At 46.2% G+C, this 19616-nt stretch overlaps 1 protein-coding gene across 1 annotated transcript in view; it reads left to right on the forward strand.

Annotated features, from left to right (window-relative positions):
- asic2 (acid-sensing (proton-gated) ion channel 2) overlaps positions 1-19616 on the forward strand; it is a 60617-nt gene that overhangs the window by 26403 nt on the left and 14598 nt on the right. The window lies entirely within an intron of this gene.

The following is a 19616-nucleotide window of genomic DNA, read 5'->3' on the forward strand; positions in this document are numbered from 1 at the left end:
TAAGGAGCCGAGTGTGTCTCCTGCTCAGTGTGATGCTGTGATGGTGATTCACTCTGAAGTCAGCAAACAGAGGAAAAGGAACTGAGATGCACCATGAGGAATTGATCTACTTCGGACAGGAGATGAAAGACGAGTGGAGGGAGACACAGAGAGAAGGGGCCGTTAGAGACGGGAGTTCTTACAGATTTGGAGCGATAAAGAGAGTATGAAAAGCGGTAAGGGAAAGTGAGCGGCAAAGCGAAAATCTACTGTTAGAATTTTACTGCACAGAACCAGAGGGGGACAACCATGTGAGAAAGAAAATAAGAAAAAAGGAAAAAAGGAAAGAAAGAATAAAAATAAAGAATAAGTGACGTTTGATATCGAACTCATCTTGGTTCTGTTGTAGTGTTTGGAAGAAAAAAAAATCCCTGACTTGTGACTTTCCTGTCCCATTGCTTTGCCCTGAGGTGTTCTGGGCTTTCTTCCCTGTCACCCAGCGAAGAGAGGATCGATGAGAGGTGAGGCTGTGTGATGATGACAACACATCTCTGGATTGGTTAAGCTCAGACAAGTTACAAATAGTGTTGGGGGGGAGGGGAGGATTCTAGAAATCCTCCTGGAAAGAGTTGACGCCAAGTGTCCTTAATGTATTCAGGCAAAAGTAGACGGACTCCACATCTATAATATTTAAGCCACAGACAAATGACTGGGGTTAAGATGGTTCTCTGCAATCGTTGAAAAGGTTAGCCCATGGCTTTGTGTCCCACAAAAAACCATTACACCTGAAGATGATTGGGCTGAATAGCTCCATCGCTTTTTCACCTTTCAAACCTTTCCTTTCACACATCCACCATTTCCCCATCATCCCACTCTCACGCACACTCGAATGCCCCTCTCTCCAAGTCTTTCTTTCATCGTGACCTAACTAAATGCTCTCCAGATCAATCTCTGTGCCAACAGCCATTGTGATGGCTTCTCCAGAAACGCGTGACCAGGGTTTTTGTCTGTCCGGGCTGCATGTCCGCCATCCTAGATCAGTATCACCAGGAAGAGACTGTGTCATCACCAGCACACCTCTCCCTGTCCCCCCAAACTGTACAAGCTCACTCCTGACGTCTTCCTTCCTCTTTCCCTGTCCTCCCAAACTGTACAACCTCACTCCTGACGTCTACCTTCCTCTCTCCCTGTCCTCCCAAACTGTACAACCTCACTCCTGACGTCTTCCTTCCTCTCTCCCTGTCCCCTCAAACTGTACAACCTCACTCCTGACATCTACCTTCCTCTCTCCCTGTCCTCCCAAACTGTACAAGCTCACTCCTGACGTCTTCCTTCCTCTCTCCCTGTCCCCCCAAACTGTAAAACCTCACTCCTGACATCTACCTTCCTCTCTCCCTGTCCTCCCAAACTGTACAAGCTCACTCCTGACGTCTTCCTTCCTCTCTCCCTGTCCCCCCAAACTGTAAAACCTCACTCCTGACATCTACCTTCCTCTCTCCCTGTCCCCCCAAACTGTACAATCTCACTCCTGACGTCTACCTGTACAACAGAACATTTGTCTGTGTTCTAAACATTGCATGTGGTAGGGTGGGCGATGAGGGAACATGGGATCGGAAGCGCAGGAGGAAGTGGGCGATGCCGACAGCGTTGACAGTGTTGAGCAGGAGAGTATCAAAGCTTCGTTTTGTCAGAGAGGGACTGACAAGCACACCTCCCTGGGTTGCCTGGTTGCCTCCAGGTATAGTTTGTCTCTGAAACACAGTGACAAGCTTGGCAGGCTAACTAGTGTCCTCCGCTGAACTATGACTAACCAGTTTGCACAGTATGTGCACATCCAACTTTGGGCCAATGAGAGAAAATACTGAATCCAAACTCTGGAAAAATGCCCTTCTTACTTAATTGGGTACACAAGCACACACTATAGGTAATTATATAGCCACAATTAATCTTACTGTTATTCCAAGTTGATTTCCCCTTAGTCATTAAAGTGTGCCTTTCTGGGCTTGCCGAATACATGCACAATAGGAAAGAGATTATCTTTCCTTTATGGGGATTTAGAAGTTTCATGTTTTAGTGTGTTCATTATTTCATGAAAAGGTGTTTTGGAAATGTTCTACAGTACCCTTTATATTTTCACTGTGATGGAAGTAGTGTCAGCGCAAAGGAAGTGTGTGTGTGTGTGGGCTGTGTGTGTCAGTGTGATTGCTAACTTATGCAGTAGGTGTCCCCAAATGGGAGGCTGTTTTAATGATTTAATGGGAAGCTGCTTGTCTTTTTTCTAAGCGGCACGGTGCCAGTGGGAGCTGCCAAGGCAGGACTCCTAAAACAATGACACTTCACGCTTCACACACACATCCCTCTCAAGGAAAACAGTCACTTAAATGTCACGTTGATGTTGCTGGGCTGTGTCTGCGTCTGCGTCTGCGTCTGTGTCTGTGCTGTGCCTGTGCGTTGCTATGTCTGTGTCTACTGGTCATGCAGGATGGGACTCATCCTTCTGCCTGTTGGTCCCTGGCAGGGAGAGAGGGATGGAGGTAGGGAGTGACAGAGACAGAGAGATCAATGATGCAGGAAATTGCTGTTTCTCTGTGCTGCAGTGTTGTGTATACCGAGCGCTCTGCACTCCCAGGAGGACGACCTGATTGGTGGGGATTCTGAAGCCAGCACAGAGGGGATCCTTCTCATCTTGCACCCCTAACCCCTTTCATTTGTTTCCTCACTCCACCACCATGTTCTGCCCCCTAGACATACTTTACCCTGGACGTGTGTCAGCACATCACCATAGTCGTCTCCTTCGGAGCCCTCTGATTGAGCCCTCATTGTCTCACACACAATGGATCTACTGTCACCCACACTCAGTAAAGCTCCCCACCCACAGCCTTGGGAACAGAGCACAGTCAAGTCAAAGCTGGGTGGTGGTGGTGGGGGGGTAGAGGCACCTGAGTGAAATGTCAATGACATTAGCAGGCTGCAGGTGATCAATTCCCACGTGATGTCGTACAAGTGTAAGCTCATCGACATGAATTCTAGGAGGTTCCTAATTCGAGTGTACTGTCTCACTCCTTGGTCGTCACCCAGACACCCAGTCTTCTGGGAAGGGCGACAGCATGGGGTCATTTGTTCACACACAGGCACACAGTCTCCATCCACAGCCGGTGAAGATTTCTCACGGCCGCGAGTGCAGCAATCTTTCCTGTTCCTTTTCATGCGGTGACATGGGCTTGTGTTAGAAGGATGTCTGCAGCTCTGCTGGCAGTGCGAACCTTGCGATTTGGTGCTTTGCAGTGTCTGATTCAGCCTCCATAGCTCAGAGGATTTTCCATTATTTCCCTGTCTCTCTCTCTTCACCCACTCTAGCACCCTCCACCCCTCCCTCCGCCGCTCTATGCTCGTCTCCTCCTCCGGCTCTGGGGGGCTTGGCTGGGAAAGCTGGGGGGGCTCAATGGAGCTGAAAGCAGGCAGGGATCCAGGTGAAGGTGTAGGCAGGCAGTGTCTCTGATCAGGCGGGCAGGCGTCTCCACACACCAGAAGACTGATACCCATCCCTCCGTGTTGTGCTGAAGGGGTTTGAGGGAGATGGGGCTGGAGGAGGCTGGAAAAGGGTGGAGCTCTCACAGCCTTGTGGGGTCTGAGAGAACCTGAGAGCACGGCCCTGCAGGTCATGATCTACAGTCATCCGCCTTGTCTCTTATGGGTCTCTAATTCATAAGGACGATTTTGTATTTATAATCCTACCTGTGGCTTTTGTCTCTGAAGCACTGGCTTTGCTGCACGCACACACACACACACGTACGTTTTATATCCGCTGTGGGCAGTAGAGGGACAAGTCTGCTTTGTAAAGTAGAGGCATCATGCTGATCGTGAAATATCACCCTGGCACCATCTGGTGTGTGCCAACACACAGGGGCGGTGAGGAGGACCCTAACCTGATCTCGACACACACACTCCGTCACTTGCTCACTCACTTTCTCCTAAATAAGGGAGAGGACTCGGGGGCACGGCGCTGTGAAGGACAGGTTTTCTTTTCGTCAGACAGTCTATTATCCCCCAGAAGAAGATGTATAATCACATGATATAGATGAGAACACAGGCACGCGCCCGCACACTGGAGAGATCAGACGCTAATTAAGAGTCAATTAGCCAATGGTGCAGTGTGTGATTAACCCTTGTAAATGCGGGTTGGAGCTGGGATCTGCATGCCTGCCTCGGCTCGTCTATTTATGGAACCACTGGCCTTCCTCTGTTCAGCCCCAGTGCCTGCGTCTGACACACACCTACCTACCCACATGAACATACACTCATACAGGATTATATATTAGACATGCTCTTTGTGCACTGACGTAAATAACCATTGTTTAGTGTGGTTGATAAGTGCAGATCAATGTTCTGTTTGTTGTTAAGGGAGGCTAAACTCTTCTCTGTTCAGTCCCTCTGAAGTTTTCTCCCACACGCAGTTTAGAACCGTGTTCCTGCTAACTTTCAAGGTATAGATTACTGTTTGTACAGGAAGGAAATCAATGGGATCTCAAAGGGGTAAATCAGCCTTAATTAAAACCTATTTTACTTGCATGGTTAATGAGTACAACTCTCACCCCCACCTGCCCCCTTTGCTCTCTCTCTTTCTCTGTCTCTCTCTCTTTCTTTCTTTCCCTCTGTCCCTCCGTCTCTTTCTCTATCTCTTTATTCTCTCTCCCTCTCTATGTAGAAACCTATTATCCATGAAGAGTAGATCAAAGGTATTTTTTCCAAGACATGGAAAGTCTCTCAACCCTAATCTTCCAGGACTGGAGTTGAGTTACCCTCGCCAAATACTCCAGGCTCAGTGAGGGCTGACCTGAAACCCCCGTGCTACCAAGGGACCTCCAGACTGGCTGATACCCAGGTTCCTCCGAGTGGAACGGACCCAACTAAAGAACAGCAGTTCCAGTGGGGGCCCACTTCATCTGAGCGTTTGAAGGATGCTGTCCTTATCACCGCGGTGTTTTACACCACGACTCCCTCGGCTGTGATGCTCAATTCCTCCTTGTCAGCAGTCCCAGTGGAGCTCAGTAATTGTCCCATGCATGAGGCTAGGATCCTCGCTCCACCAAGAAACTGGCTCCTCCTTCTTAACACCTGATAAAAGCAGGGGAAACTTCTGAAGGGCTGTTATAAGTGGCTGCACCAAAGGGACTAGACTCTTTTGGAGAAATGAGTTCTGCTCAGGGAGTCAGATGGCTGAGCGGTTAGGGAATCGGTCTAGTAACCTGAAGGTTGCCAGATCGATTTCCGGCCTTGCCAAATGACGTTGTGTCCTTGGGCAAGGCACTTCACCCTACTTGCCTCGGGGGGAATGTCCCTGTACTTACTGTAAGTCGTGCTGGATAAGAGAGTCTGCTAAATGAGTTCTGCTCCTGTAGCTGAGATGGTGATTCTTCTCCTCTGACAATTACCGGAGGCCGTGCCAGACTCCGGTTCTAGGTTGGGGTCGAGCAACTCCGTAGGGGTTTGAGATAGAAAGGTAAATGGGAGTCAGGTGGCTGAGCGGTTAAGTCTCCTTTGTGTCGTTCTAGTTCCATGGACACTGAGGAGATGCGATGCGTGCCAGGGGAAAGGTGTTAAGAACATGTTTGGGCCTGTTTCCCACTCCACCTGTCCTTCCACTGCTGTTCAGCTCCTGTCAGGCTTTATCCCTGAGCACTGTGGCCTTCTGTCTCATTCAGCCGGTGCTGGCAGGGCTTGAATGCAGTCCCTGTGCCTGATCGCCGACTGCCATTACTGTAAGTGGGTTTCTTTTCTTTCATTGATTCCAAAGTACATATTCAGCCATGATTAGAGCTCTACATTACGGTTCGCCACCTATTGCTTTTCCCTCGTGATTGTGTGTGTGTGTGTGTGTGTGTGTGTGAGAGAGAGTGTGTGTGTGTGTGCGCCCTCAACTGTGGCCAGTACAAACATATAACATGAAAGAATTAGCAAAGGGATCCCTTTGTAATGGGGGATGAAGAGAAGGGCTGGAACACATGTACTCACACACATGCAGACACACACACACACACACACACACGCACACACACACACACACGCGTGTTAATCTACTGAAGAGAGAGGGAATAAGGGAGGTATAAGGATCATGTCTGTTCACCTCACGAGCTGGTCAACTTCATTAAATGGAATAATCCCATTTGACGATGGACGTCCCAGGTAGTCCCCCTGTGGCATTTGGCAACTGCAGCAGCACAACGCTCAGCTCTGGTGTGTTGTCTCTCTGCGCCAGAGGTTTAATGGTTGGTCCAAGCATTTCCCTGAGTTTGGATAGGGAATAATGAATCACTTAACATTCTTAGATCATTTTGACCTCATCAGTTTCACACTGTTTCATATTTCATCTCTTTATGCACCAGGGTTGGTCTGTCAAGCAGGATACACTCTTGTAATCAACACACACATACCCAAACACTCATTACACAAACACACACTCTCAAACACACATACTGAAACACCCATTATTCAAACACACACACACACACACACACACACTCTCAAACACACACACACACGCACACACACACACACACACACTCTCAAACACACACGCACACACACTCTCAAACACACACACACACACACGCACACACACACACACACACACACTCTCAAACACACACACACACACACACGCACACACACACACACACACACAAACACACTCTCAAACACACATGCCCTCCTACTTAAGGCCATAATGCTCCTCACTGTCTGGTGGGTATATCATTAGTCATCTACTGTAATAAAAGTCTTTCATATTCATACATTAAGACTCTGTGAATGCCTCCCATACAAGCATGGGGGACAGACACCATAGGCCAAAACCAACCAGGAATGGCTGTTTGTTCATTTATTTATTTATCTATTTCTCTATCCTCTGTGGAAATGCATCTCGTTAAGTGCCCCAGGCTGCCATTTTTCTTGGTTTGCGTGAGCTACACACTGGCATAATGAATGTTACCGCCAGCAATCCCACTGCCACACCTGCTGAAGATGATAAAGGCATGCAAATACCAGCCGTTACGCTGTGCTGCTGATGGATACACCACCTGCCAGCTCGCAATCTCTACCCCGATGACTCACAGCCATTAGGAGAGCAATCCCACTGCCCCTCTATCCACTTGTGAAATTATGTTGTGAAATAAAAGTTTTGTCACCGCTGCTGAAAGACCCCCCCCTAATGGCTTTCTGTTGATTCACGTGACGCATGCGCATGCTTCTGTTGAGCTGCGCACAGTAAGGTGCTTGAAAAATACTTTTAAAATGTACATCATCATTACTGTAGAATTGTTTGAGTGAAAAGGACTTTACACAGTGGCTTGCAAATATTTTCTTACCTTCAAAGCCCTCCACTTTTCCAGCCTGCTGCCAAATCATCAGTCATGAATTACAATTTTCCTACCCGTTTACACACAATAGCACATACTTATTAAGTTAAAACTATTTTTTAAATGTTACTAATTTCTGTCAACGTTTTCGCACCCTTTCAAACAATCACCTTTTCCAACCCACAGTCTTATGTCATAATTAATAGTTTTTCCCTGACCCTTTACAAACAACAGCTTACACTTACAAAGGTAAAATGTAAGTGTTTTACAAATGTATTGAACAGTGGCAGTTATTTTTCCCTTGTCATTTTCCTCTATAGTTTAATTGGAACATTTGTCAAGATAATCAAGCGCTGATTCACACCTACAGGCTTTCATAGCTGGGCTGTGATGGTTTATTAATGTTGTTACCTCAGACTGGATGACTTGCTGTTATAAATTCAACAGCCTTAAGTAACACAGCCAAGTATTCCATACAGCCGAGACTAAGTAAGGGTCTCGTTCTCAGATAACATTATAGAGACGCATTGAAAAGGTACTTTTTTGTAGTAGAGGAAAAGACTAATTGACTGACTGATTAATATTTTTGTAGATGTAAAGTAAGCACGGTGTGAGTAGAGTACTCATGCAAAAGAGATTTTTCAGTGTTGAATTTGAGTTAGAGATTAGCATGTATTCAATTTTAATTTAGATTAAAATGTGAATGTACACATGTGGTTGTAAGGTTGAAAAAGGTTAATAGTTTCATGTTATACATTGTAGGTTTAGCTATCAGAAAATTGTTTTGTATTTGTTTTGGTCACATTGTTTATGTGTTTGTGAGAATGCCTTTCAGCAATGATTGATTATGGCTTTGAGGAGCAATTATTTTCCAGCTGTGTAATTACTTGGTATTCCACAACCAAGAAGTGGCAAGTCAGTGATGTGCATATTTGGATTATCATCAGTATAATTTCTTCTTCCTTGCTGCCTTTGAAACAACAACATCACTGTCAATAACAAACTAAGACCTATTACCTCACCAATACAACAAGCTGTATTGCATCTCAAGCTAATTGGCTGCGCACCTTGAAATGCTGCACTATACTGTACTGGGTGTTTGTCAGGCCATCTGTCAGACAACTGTAAAGTTAAAATAAATGTGTAGATGGTTGAAGAACAGATGGAGATACAAAAGATACAAACATGTCCATCTGGTCCAATCCAAACCATTATTAAGAACCTCACTGGGAGTACTGTTAGTTCTGGAGGAAGAAATAGCTAAATTTACTTTTTGAAGTGTTTGTGCGTGTATGAAGAAAGTGAGACTGCTCCGCCCACTCATGTTTGTGAAGCAGATGACAAACATGCAGATGATGAGAGCTGAGAGGCGTAGCCTAGTATAGAAATATACTTGGAGAACAGCTGTCATCCATGTGAGGTTGTCTGTAAAGTCCAGGAGCTTCTGATGGATGCTCTGACCTCAGTCAGTTCTGTCACTGCAGGTCAGCCGAAGAAGGTTCCAGTCTCAGACATCTCAGACATCGACTGAGACTTCTCTTTTTCCATGTGTGAAGCTGAGCCGTAGACGCTCCCATGTCTGCTGACGACTGGGCTGTGAAACCTGGCTAAGGAGAGGAGAGGAGCAGCGGGTCTGGTTAAACATGCTCCAGCGCACTGCTGGTGTCAGGTATGCGTTGGCCCAGCCACGTCCCACGCAGACGAGAGTGGAGACAGTGGGCCTTCCTGTGTGTGGCAGAGAGTGGAGACAGTGGGCCCTCCTGTGTGCGGCAGAGAGTGGAGACAGTGGGCCTTCCTGTGTGCAGCAGAGAGGGGAGACAGTGGGCCCTCCTGTGTGCAGCAGAGAGTGGAGACAGTGGGCCTTCCTGTGTGCGGCAGAGAGTGGAGACAGTGGGCCCTCCTGTGTGCAGCAGAGCCTGATGGAAGGAACGGTAGTGCAGCCCGGTGATGCAGACACACAACAACGCAGCGGGCTGAGCAGATGTTGATTTACTCTCTGACTCCGTATCCATTTCCATGTGGCTGGTGGCCTGCTGCTGGAGGCTGGTTCGGTTCAAGTCCCCCAGCCCTGCCTCGCAGCAACCTCTGGCCTCTGTGGAGTGAGGCCAGGGAGAGGGTGCCGTGGATCACGTTGAGGTGGATTATGAGACAATGGGCCCCTGGACAGGTTTTTACGTTGGAATTTTGGGGCTTTTATTGACGTGAATGACAAAGCCTTTTTACTATAAGATAAGAAATGCACAGTTAGTAACAGTGGTTCATGCAGAGGATCTGGTCTAGGGGCCTGGGGCCCTTTACATTTAGTCATTTAGCAGACGCTCTTATCCAGAGCGACTTACAGGAAGTACAGGGACATTCCCGAGAGGCAAGTAGGGTGAAGTGCCTTGCCCAAGGACACAACGTCATTTGGCAAGTCCGGGAATCGAACCAACAACCTTCTGATTGAACCTTTGACCCCTGGGCCTGAGCCTGGTAGGCCCGTCCTTTATTACACCCTTGAGGTCAGGGGTCGGCAGAGGAGGAGGGCAGGGTATCTAGATAAGCCAGAGGAGGGAGACAAATTTTTCCATCATTTGTCACTTGTTACATAATCAATGTTGATCTGGTCATTGGGTGCCTTCGGAGACGTTTTGAGGCTCTCTGCCAGCTGTCCAACACACAACCAAAGATAATCTGTTAGTCCTACTCCCACTGCATTGTACACACACAGCCAATCACATGCTTGCAGTGTGTAGTGAAGTTTAAAGCGTTAGTGCTCCGTCAATCAGATTTCACATCAGTGCCACCCTCCACCCACTCCCTGTGCGTATAAGGCCAGCACTCTGTGGGAGACCTCTTTTCAATGGAACTAGATCACACATTTGTTCACTGTGTTTCCAGTCTTTGCCTTTTCTCTTCATGCATTTCCTTTATTTCAATCCAATTAAACTAATTGCAGCTGATTTGATTTAGAACAGGCATTACTACATGTCACCAGCCCCTGTGTTTTCTCTCTGGAACCCTAGGGAAATGCCACATCGTATTATTGCATCTCCTGCATGATGGATTGCACTTGTACTATGGCAGAAGGAAGACACCGTTTGGTCATATTGGAAATGTGGGACCGGCTATTCTCATTTCTGCCATTAGGCTCTGGTCGTTCATAACACCTGCCATTGGGTTGTCGCTGGAATAGTCAGAAATAGACATAGCCTTCACACACTCAGTGTGTCAATGTGCTTAAACCCCAAAGACACTGACACGGAAAACGGTCTAAACGTGTGTTTTTCGAAACACCACATGAATATGAAATGAATTTCTATCTGTCTCTGCCATACCTGAACGACAGGTTTTTCACGCTCAGATAAATATTGCAAAATCATTTATAAACCTTTATCAACCTTTTTGGAGCTGATGCAACAGTATTTTGCATTGAAGGATGCACTTAATGGACAGAAATCTTGCTCTTGGCTTCCGTCAGACTTTGTCATCTAATCTCCTGTGTTTCCAGTTGGGCAGCAGAGCATGGGAGAATGACTGCTCAATGGACTGAATGTATGGTGAAATGTGATCCTGTGTTGATAGAGATACCAGAGGAAGGTGGTGTGTACCACAATCTAGATTGTTTTTTGTTTTTTTTTCGGGGGGGGGGGGGGTTTATGAGCTAGCCAGGAGGCTGTGGAATCAGTGACTGGGTCTGTGCTGTCAGAGGCAGGGCCTACTGTGCATATTTATCGAGGCAGGAAAACTACAGATGTGGCGCTGGGAGACGACCAGACAAGGAAAGACTGTACCATGTGGAGCCTAACAGGGGAGCAGACATCACTGGTAGCAAAACTCCTTAACACCTTAACAAGAGCTGTGGACTGACTACCATAAAAGCTTCCAACACAATAACGACACACTGCTTTTTAATAGGTAACGTGGCCCCTTATACTGTCTGATGTACGGCTACGTAAAACAAAAGTGGAGGAGGGTCTTGACATGTTTGCACACATGGATCCCTTAAGTGCTTTTCAACGGTGTCTGATAGTAACCTTGGAGCTGCTCCCGCAGCAGGGAAAATAGTGAGTTAGGGAAAACCACGACCGGGCTTGATTTCACAAGACAAATCCAACTGTCTCATGCTTATTTATTCATCCAGATAATTATTTTCCTTTGTGTTGCCGTAATTAAAGTTTTGGATAATCGCAGGCATTAGAGGATCTGTCCCTGCAGGGAATTATTTCCCTCCATCTACCATTCAGACCGTACTGCACTTGAATGTTTATTTACTTTGTGAGCATTTGGCTGAATCACAAAGCATCTGACTTAACTCACCAGAGTATCGCAGCTCAAATTGACTCCGTTTTCTCTGTTCCCTGCAGACGATTCCATCCTGTTTTCTTTCTCATGTTCATTAATAATGTGACTTCCCTCTGAAGAGTACATGTTGGCAAGATTAATGCTGACAATAAACAAAGCGAAGCTCAAACGCAGGGGTACACAGTCATGAGCTCATGCACACGTTTTTTTTTTTTTTTTTACCACTGTAGCTCCGAAGTTGTTAGTATTCTCTCTGATCGTCTGTTGTTTCATTTCTACCTGATTCATTTTCTCGGTTGGGTGCCCCTGCTGTACAACAGATACAACATTCAGTTATCGCATCAGACAGATATCCCTGTATCAGATCATTGGCTAAGCTATACTAAACTGCTGGAAATGACTGAAGGATTCCTAATTTCGGTTGAGAGGCCATTGCCAGACTCCCTCATTCATTTCCTGGCCTAATTGAAGGCACCTATTTATTGTGCCCTTTAGTAAGCCCCTCACACCTCGTTTAGAGACACTTACTTTGCTTCTTTCCATGGCTCTAAACAAGTGAGGCAGCACCAAGCCTTGGTGCTGTCTAGCTGTCTAAGGCCAAGCCGTAGAGTCAGAGCATGGGCAGAATGACAATTACCAACACATTGTGTCACCGTTGTGCTTTGTCTGTATGTTTGTTTGGATAGTTACATTCGAAACTGGCGAAGCGGACGTGTGTGTTCCTTTGGAACCAATCAGAGTGTGAATCACATTGCTGGCTGTGTATGTGTGACTGGCTGTTGTACTGCCAAGCCACACAGCAATGCATCGCCGGTTTGAGTGGTGATAAGGCCCAGATAGGCTACATGCTCTGGACCGTGTGTCAAATGTGAATGTAATTCAACTGGAGATACATGGAAGCTGCTTTTTAGATAATGAGTCAAATAAGACGAGCACCATTATTGTCACTAAAATAGCTTCATGCAACAAGTTTTCAATGTCCTTAGCCAAAGTGGGGGGTGACTGACATACAGTATTGTCACCATGGCAATGGACAGTATGTCGCAATGTGTGCCTTATTGTGGACAATGTGAGAGAGATAGACATGAAGTGCTAGAAAAACCTGGCAACCTGCCTGTGGTTAGGACCTGTCACCTGCTCTCCCCCACAAGTCTGTCACTCTACTCCCATCAGCCCCTGCAGCGCACAGCCGTGACAGGTGAAGCGGAGGCAAGGTGGAGGCCAGGTGGAGGCCCAGTAGGGATGACATAAAAAATTGAGACATTTTTTGAAAAGGTGTGATAGATGAGCAGGCAAATGTGGTCGTTAATCCATTGCCCAAAGTCCCTGGGCTCTCGCTTGCCTCAGTCCCCGGTGACAGACAGGGAACACATTGTTCACTTGGCCCTGCACTGGTGAGAGAGATGGAGGATAGGTACTGTGAGTGAAACAAAAGAAATGGAGAGAGAGAGAGAGAGGGGGAGAGAGAGAGAGAGAGAGAGGGGGAGAGAGATAGAGAGAGAGAGAAGGGGAGAGAGAGAGAGAGAGAGAGAGAGAGAGAGAGAGAGAGAGAGAGGGAGAGAGAGAGAGAGAGAGAGAGAGAGAGAGAGAGAGAGAGAGAGAGGGTGGTCAATTGAATTTGTATTCAGAAAGAATGATGATGTGTTTGACCCAAAGAGACCTTTGCCTTCCCTCTCAAACAGGGAGGCTTGACTCATTTAACAAAAAGAAAGCTCAAATGCCTTCTTAAACATGGATTGCGACATTTCCAGTGCTCCAGGCAAAGTGTCATACTATACCATGTACATTTAAACCAGCAAGTCTCTGTTATGGAATAGCCGAAGTGACTCAGGTGGAACAATACATATTTTGTTGACTTAGGGCTTAGCACTGCAGACTAATGGTAGGGTTGTTTTGTATTAGAGACTCTGTGAAGGCTGCTAAACATTTTTTTAAGAGGAGAGAGGAGGGAACTGTCAGATTTAGTTGTAAGTTTTGTTGTCAATGCAAGGAAACACAATTTAAAGTCTTAGTTTGTCAAATTAACCTTCGTCCAGATTTAGGATTAAAGGGGCTGAAGAAGCATTTGGAAAAGGAGGACTTGTAGGTAGAGGAAGAGAAGGAGATGTTGGTGGAGGAGTAGGAGGAAGGGTGAAAAGGACGCCTGGCCGGCATGCTGCTAAGCAACAGTTTAAGATGATGGATCACCTTACTTCGCTCGTTTAACTTCCTATCTCGCCAGGGGCAGACTGACTATCCCGAGATAGGATAGGTCTTTACTGCCTCACGCTCCAGTATCTGGCCATCTCCTGCCTCCTGCCTCCTGCCTCCTGCCTCTGCTATTCCTCCTACAGAAACAGTAGAGCAAACTGTACCCGTTTCATTGTAAATGAAACCGCTGGTACCAAGACTGAGATGATATATTGTATAGACCACGCTTCAGGCAGGAGACTCCCAAGGAGTGTATTGTGTCACTTGATAATCCCATCCTATAGCACGTGTTCAATCACCCAGTTTAAAAGGACCCGACACCTAAGTGCTCATTCAAGTTTGTCCCTATGTAGATGTATGACACAATGCATATAATTCACTCATTGTTGCCTCCACTCTTGGTCCTATCTGTGGGAATGATCGTTCTTCTCTGCCACTGATATCAGGATATGGTCTCAAGTTGGATTTTTATGGCACAGAGACATTAAGCAGAACCATTAATGAAGTATCCATAAGATGTTCGTCAATATCTGTAAAAGTAGTACTTGTGAAATCTTGTCTGAGACTTGAATTTGGGCAATGTTTCACAGAGGGCTTCCAAGCCACCTAAGAGAGATCACAGAGTACAGAAGCTACTGGTGTACACTACGCGTAGCATGCTAATCGCCGAGTTCATTTCAGCAGAGGTGAAGGCTGTTTTCTCTCCATGACCTCCTACCTGTAAACTCCATTAAGTCAGAGGCAGCCGTGTCTCCGTGGACAACGGCAAGGGTCAAAGGGTACCAGTGACCTGCCTTTACCCTCGGGGATTTCATTCCATTTCACATGGATCTCATTTTCACTCAGAGATAGGCACTTATCTTTCTCTCTTGCTCTGTTGTTTTCTCTCTCTTTATTTCTCTGGCTCTTTTTATTTCTCTCTCCCTGTCCCTTCTCACCAAGAGCATAGAACAGAACAAACAATCGTTTTCTAGCTGCAACTGCTACCTTTCGTGGTGTCCTTTTGCCCCCACACCTGCTTTTGCTTGTAAAAGGCAAGGTGGTAAATGCTGTATTACGTTGGGATGTAATGATTCGCGTCTTCCATAATACACACGAAGCCCCGCACAAAAGCTGACATTTGTTTAGCGTGACATGAATGATGTTTGGATGCGGTGTGGCGGCGGAAGTGAGAAAAATTGGCTGTTTTGGCTGTGTCTTTCAGGTGTGTTGGGATATATCTGGAGCCTGCCTGAGAGCGAGTCTCGACTGTGTGTTTGTGTTGAACGCCTTCTGTCCTGTGTGTCAGCTGTGGTTCCAGCTTGCTCACTGACACAGCCGCAGCTTTCTGCATTATTCATCCTCACACAAGACCCACTTTAGCTGCTGCTGCCATTGAAAAGTACAGGAAAGAGGAAAATTGTACGCCTTGCAACTTACAGACCTTTTCATAAACTTTCCACTTCTGTCTGTCTCTCCTTCTCTCCCCCCGTCTCCATCCTGTCTGTCTCTCCTTCTCTCCCCCGTCTCCATCCTGTCTGTCTCTCCTTCTCTCCCCCCGTCTCCATCCTGTCTGTCTCTCCTTCTCTCCCCCCGTCTCCATCCTGTCTGTCTCTCCTTCTCTCCCCCCGTCTCCTGTCATGTTCTGTTTGCACCCACCTGCTGCTCAGATTTAACAATAACATCACGTAACAATAGACTGCTTATGAAAATGGGATGTTATGTAACAGTAGTGCCCCTCACTTGCTGAGTGGGATTTGATAAACCTGGTTGGCTCAACATTTCTATTTATTCCTCACCAGTTTTCAGTTATTCCCTTTGCCTGCCAGCCTAGTGAATAAAAGGAGATAAGTATCGCTATCCGTTTGTTCTGTAATACAGATGTACTTGAGGTACAAGTTTATGGAATATTGTAAAAAGAGTAATTTTCCTCCACTGTTCAGACTGATTTTAGGGACAGACTTGTTGCTATGCCTACAGTTCCTGATACGTGGCCATTGAACACCAGGAAATAATTTCTTCACACTGCTGCTGTAGCGTTGCAATCGGCAACTGTTTCCCATTTTTCTGGATGTCACGCTTATCCTATCAATATAAATAATAGAGAGGAAGAAGTTTGTGTCAGCAGAGATGGTGGATAAGAGGTGAACATTGCGTCGATGTGGCTCAGAGCAAATATGGATTTGTAATGTCAGTCTGGGTGAAAATAGGCGGCGAAAATTGTGTGACTTTACTTTTTTGGTCTTGAGTGCTGTTTCCACGACAACCCCATCTGCCAAACGATGTGTTTGAGGTTTCACGGATATGCCACGCTTTCCAGGGCCGTTTGGTGGCAAAGACGGAACAGTGAGACACCACACTGACGGCAGTAGATAAACAGGCGGCTGAGGGGAAAGAAACTACAGAATAAAGAAAAGATACAGTCCGTGTCTGAGAGAGATAATCTGTCGGTTTGTTGGCATGGGGATTCGTTGTGGAACCACTTGGCAGGCAGAGATATCTAAAAAGGAAGGATTAGGTTTCGCAGAAAGAGGCTGTCTAAATTCTTATTTGTATATGTGCTGTGAGAACTTAATGACAAGAACCTTTGAGCCTTCTCATAAAAGACAAAGAAACAGAGGCAGAGATAGCCTATTACCAAAGCATGGAATGTATTTGTTTTTTTAAGAAGTATAAATACATTTTCCCTACTTGATATTTCCCTACTTGAAGTTTTCCAGTGACATCTCGTCGGTCGTGTTCAGAGCTGTGTCCGCTTGGCTGTGCTTTTGGCCATCGACTGACAACTCCTCCTGTTGACTGTGAAGGTGTCTCGCACTAACGATTGACCTTTCATCGTGACACAAGTCCTCGCTAATGGCCATGTCATCTTTGACTCCTGCGTGGGGCGGGGCAACGCGGCATGACAGCCAGGTCGCACCGGGTCTGGCCGCTCTGTGCTTGTCGACATTCCCCGTTTGACTTGTGAATGCTAATGAGTTGTGTTCGGTGGACGAAGGCTCCTAATTGGCAGCCGAAGCTCGGGCTCGTCTGTGGTGGGCACGCAAGCCCGCAAAGCCAATCGACCAGCGTAATGTGTTACAGGAGATGACATGCTTTGACTCCTTTGACATTTCAAGGCCCTGACACCAAAGCACTTTGAAGGTTAGAGCCTTGATGCATGAAAAGTCGGTGAATTAATCACAGAGATATAAAGAAGATAGACATCAGGTACATAAAGATCCTATCAGTGAGCAATGTGTGTATTTATGTATTGGCTTGCTTGACTAGCTTTGACTCAAACCCCTGCTCGGTACAGATGTGCATGCAACACTGTGTTTCTATCGACAAGCAACATTGTATTGCAGTGATGCCACGCAAGATGGAACCTATTCAGAAATGCAGATACTGATGCTAAATACTCCATTGCACTGAGGAACACGTTATTGTACTGAGGAGTACAATAATGTGTTTCTTAGTGCAATGGAGTTGTACTGAGGAGTACAATAATATTGATACAGTAGACATACAATGTGTCTACAGATACACACATAGCTATCAGAGTTGTGGGCTTGAAAGTGTTGAGATGTGGGGCGTGCGTGAGGACAGAGGGGAGAGAGAAAGAGAGAGAGGGATGGGAGACAGGAAGGTCAGAAACAGACATTTTTCCAGGACACCAGAACAACAGCCTCCACACCTCTCATCGTGAGACAAGACGTCCACCTGTCTTCCTGAGGCCTAATGGGGTGATGACCTAGTCTTAGCTGAGCAACAAACATCATTACTGGATAAACACAGAGAAGGTAAGAGGTTCTAACAAAGGCCTCCAATCACCTGTCAGTGACCAGAGTGGGAGGGGGCGGGGTGTGGACGATGTGAGATCGTGGCTCCATTAGTGCTTCGGCAGATGGAGGCTGTACCGACCTACTGTGCGCCACACACCACAATCGTCTCTCCTTCCACACAAACACATATAATGGAAGTTGACTGTCGCGCTAATTAAACATAATGCTTTCTGCCCTATTAGCGGCCGAGAATTAACACGGAGCACTTGAGTCTCAGGAGGGGCCTTGAAGGAAGTAAAGCGAAGCTAGTCCTCGTCAGACACATTCACTCAGGTTGGCTAAGGTAACGCAGAAGGAAGCACACAAACGGCGTGTTTGTGTTCAGTGTACACATGGTGAACTGGAATCTGTTCAACGTAAAAAAACGTTTTGTGTGCGTGCGTGTCTGTCTGTCTTTCTGCCGCTTTCCTGACATGGTTAAAGTTGATCAGAGAACCACTCGTGTATCTGCAGTCAGGAGTGCTGGTCCTATAAATATTTATCCCTGTGCTCTTCTCTGGCAGCTCTTAGTCTCTGATTTATCTTATGGAGATTCATATCCGTGTTTCGAGCTGTCTTGCAGAGAACCAGACCTCCCACATGGTTCACCATATCCTCATCCTGCCTCCTGGCCTGCCTCCACCATAACCTGCTCTGGACAGGCTATCCATCATATCTGCGGATACTGTGGTACTAATTGTTTAGAGGAATCACCTTCCAGGTGTTTATTCCCCCACCACACACGAGTAAAAGCACATCCCTTGGCGTGTATATCAGACGAGCAAAACGTTTAAGGGGAGTGCTTTGCTCAAAGCATTGCGGATGTTCCTCAGAGTGTTCAAGCCCAGCGTTTATTATTGAGCAGTTATACATCATTCAATCGTATCCACTCATTCTCCCTCTGTGCCACACTGAAGGGGAAGGTAGGTTCAGGGTTCTTCTAGTGATTATTATTCATGAACAGGGACCTCACAACTGTGGTCTCATTTACATGTTTGCATGTGTTACATACTTCACCTAAAATTAGCTGTGTTCTGCAAGTTTGACTCTAATCTATTATTCATAGCTACCTCAAAGTCATTTGCTGTCTGTTTGTGTCAGGCTTAAGCACCTGGAATGAAGGAGAATACTGAAAGCTATTATCTTGGATTAAAAAAAAATGTATTCAAGATTTTACATTATCTTAACAATTTGGTAATGACATTCCACCTCTTTCTTTTTTTTTTCGTCACAGTTTTTGTCAAGATGTTTCACAGTCCCCACAGTGAATAAGAGTTTTGTTATTTCTGAGACGTTTTAAACTAATCTAAGTAGATTAGAGCATGTTTTAAATTAGTACCATTTGAATGTGGCCTAGGTTGTTGTATGACCTTTCTCAACACCTTATGAAGCAGCACTTACTCCAGAATGGACATTGTAAAGGCTGAAAGCTTCTCTTTCTCTCTCCAAAGCGCTTTCAGTCATTTAACTGTTCTTGAGTGAGTCAGGCTCGCCAGCCTGATACCCGCTGGGCTGGTCGAGACCACGTGACTGAGTGCAGGATGGAGGATAGGGGGCTGAACAGAAACACGGCCCATTACTCTGAAACAGCAGCATTTGTGGGCAGTGTTCCTTGGCATACAACAATGCATGGCCTCAGACAGATAAAAAGCTCAATCTATCTCTCCAATCCTTTGAAATGGTCGGAGAAGGTGTTAGAGATTGTGTGCCGTTTGAATTGTTTGGTGAATTTAAATCAGGGACATTCAGGGGAAAAACAATCATGCTACTATTGTCATTACGGATTACTTACATTACATTACGCATTACTTAGAAGACAACCTTTATGTCATACTGAGTTCTGAACATTTGGCTGCACGGTCTTGTGACATTCATTAAGAGTGGCTAATGACCTAATTAAGGCAGGAAACTACAAGAGCAACACCTCTGTTGAGCAAATGGCCCCTACAGCAAGAAACGAATGTGTGTCCTCGTCCAACAGCTCCCTCTCTAACCTGCTTTCTTCCCGCTGTCTGTGGCCTGGTCG

Source organism: Hypomesus nipponensis, chromosome 17, assembly GCF_054491055.1.
Source record: "Hypomesus nipponensis isolate SF chromosome 17, ASM5449105v1, whole genome shotgun sequence".
NCBI lineage: Eukaryota > Metazoa > Chordata > Actinopteri > Osmeriformes > Osmeridae > Hypomesus > Hypomesus nipponensis.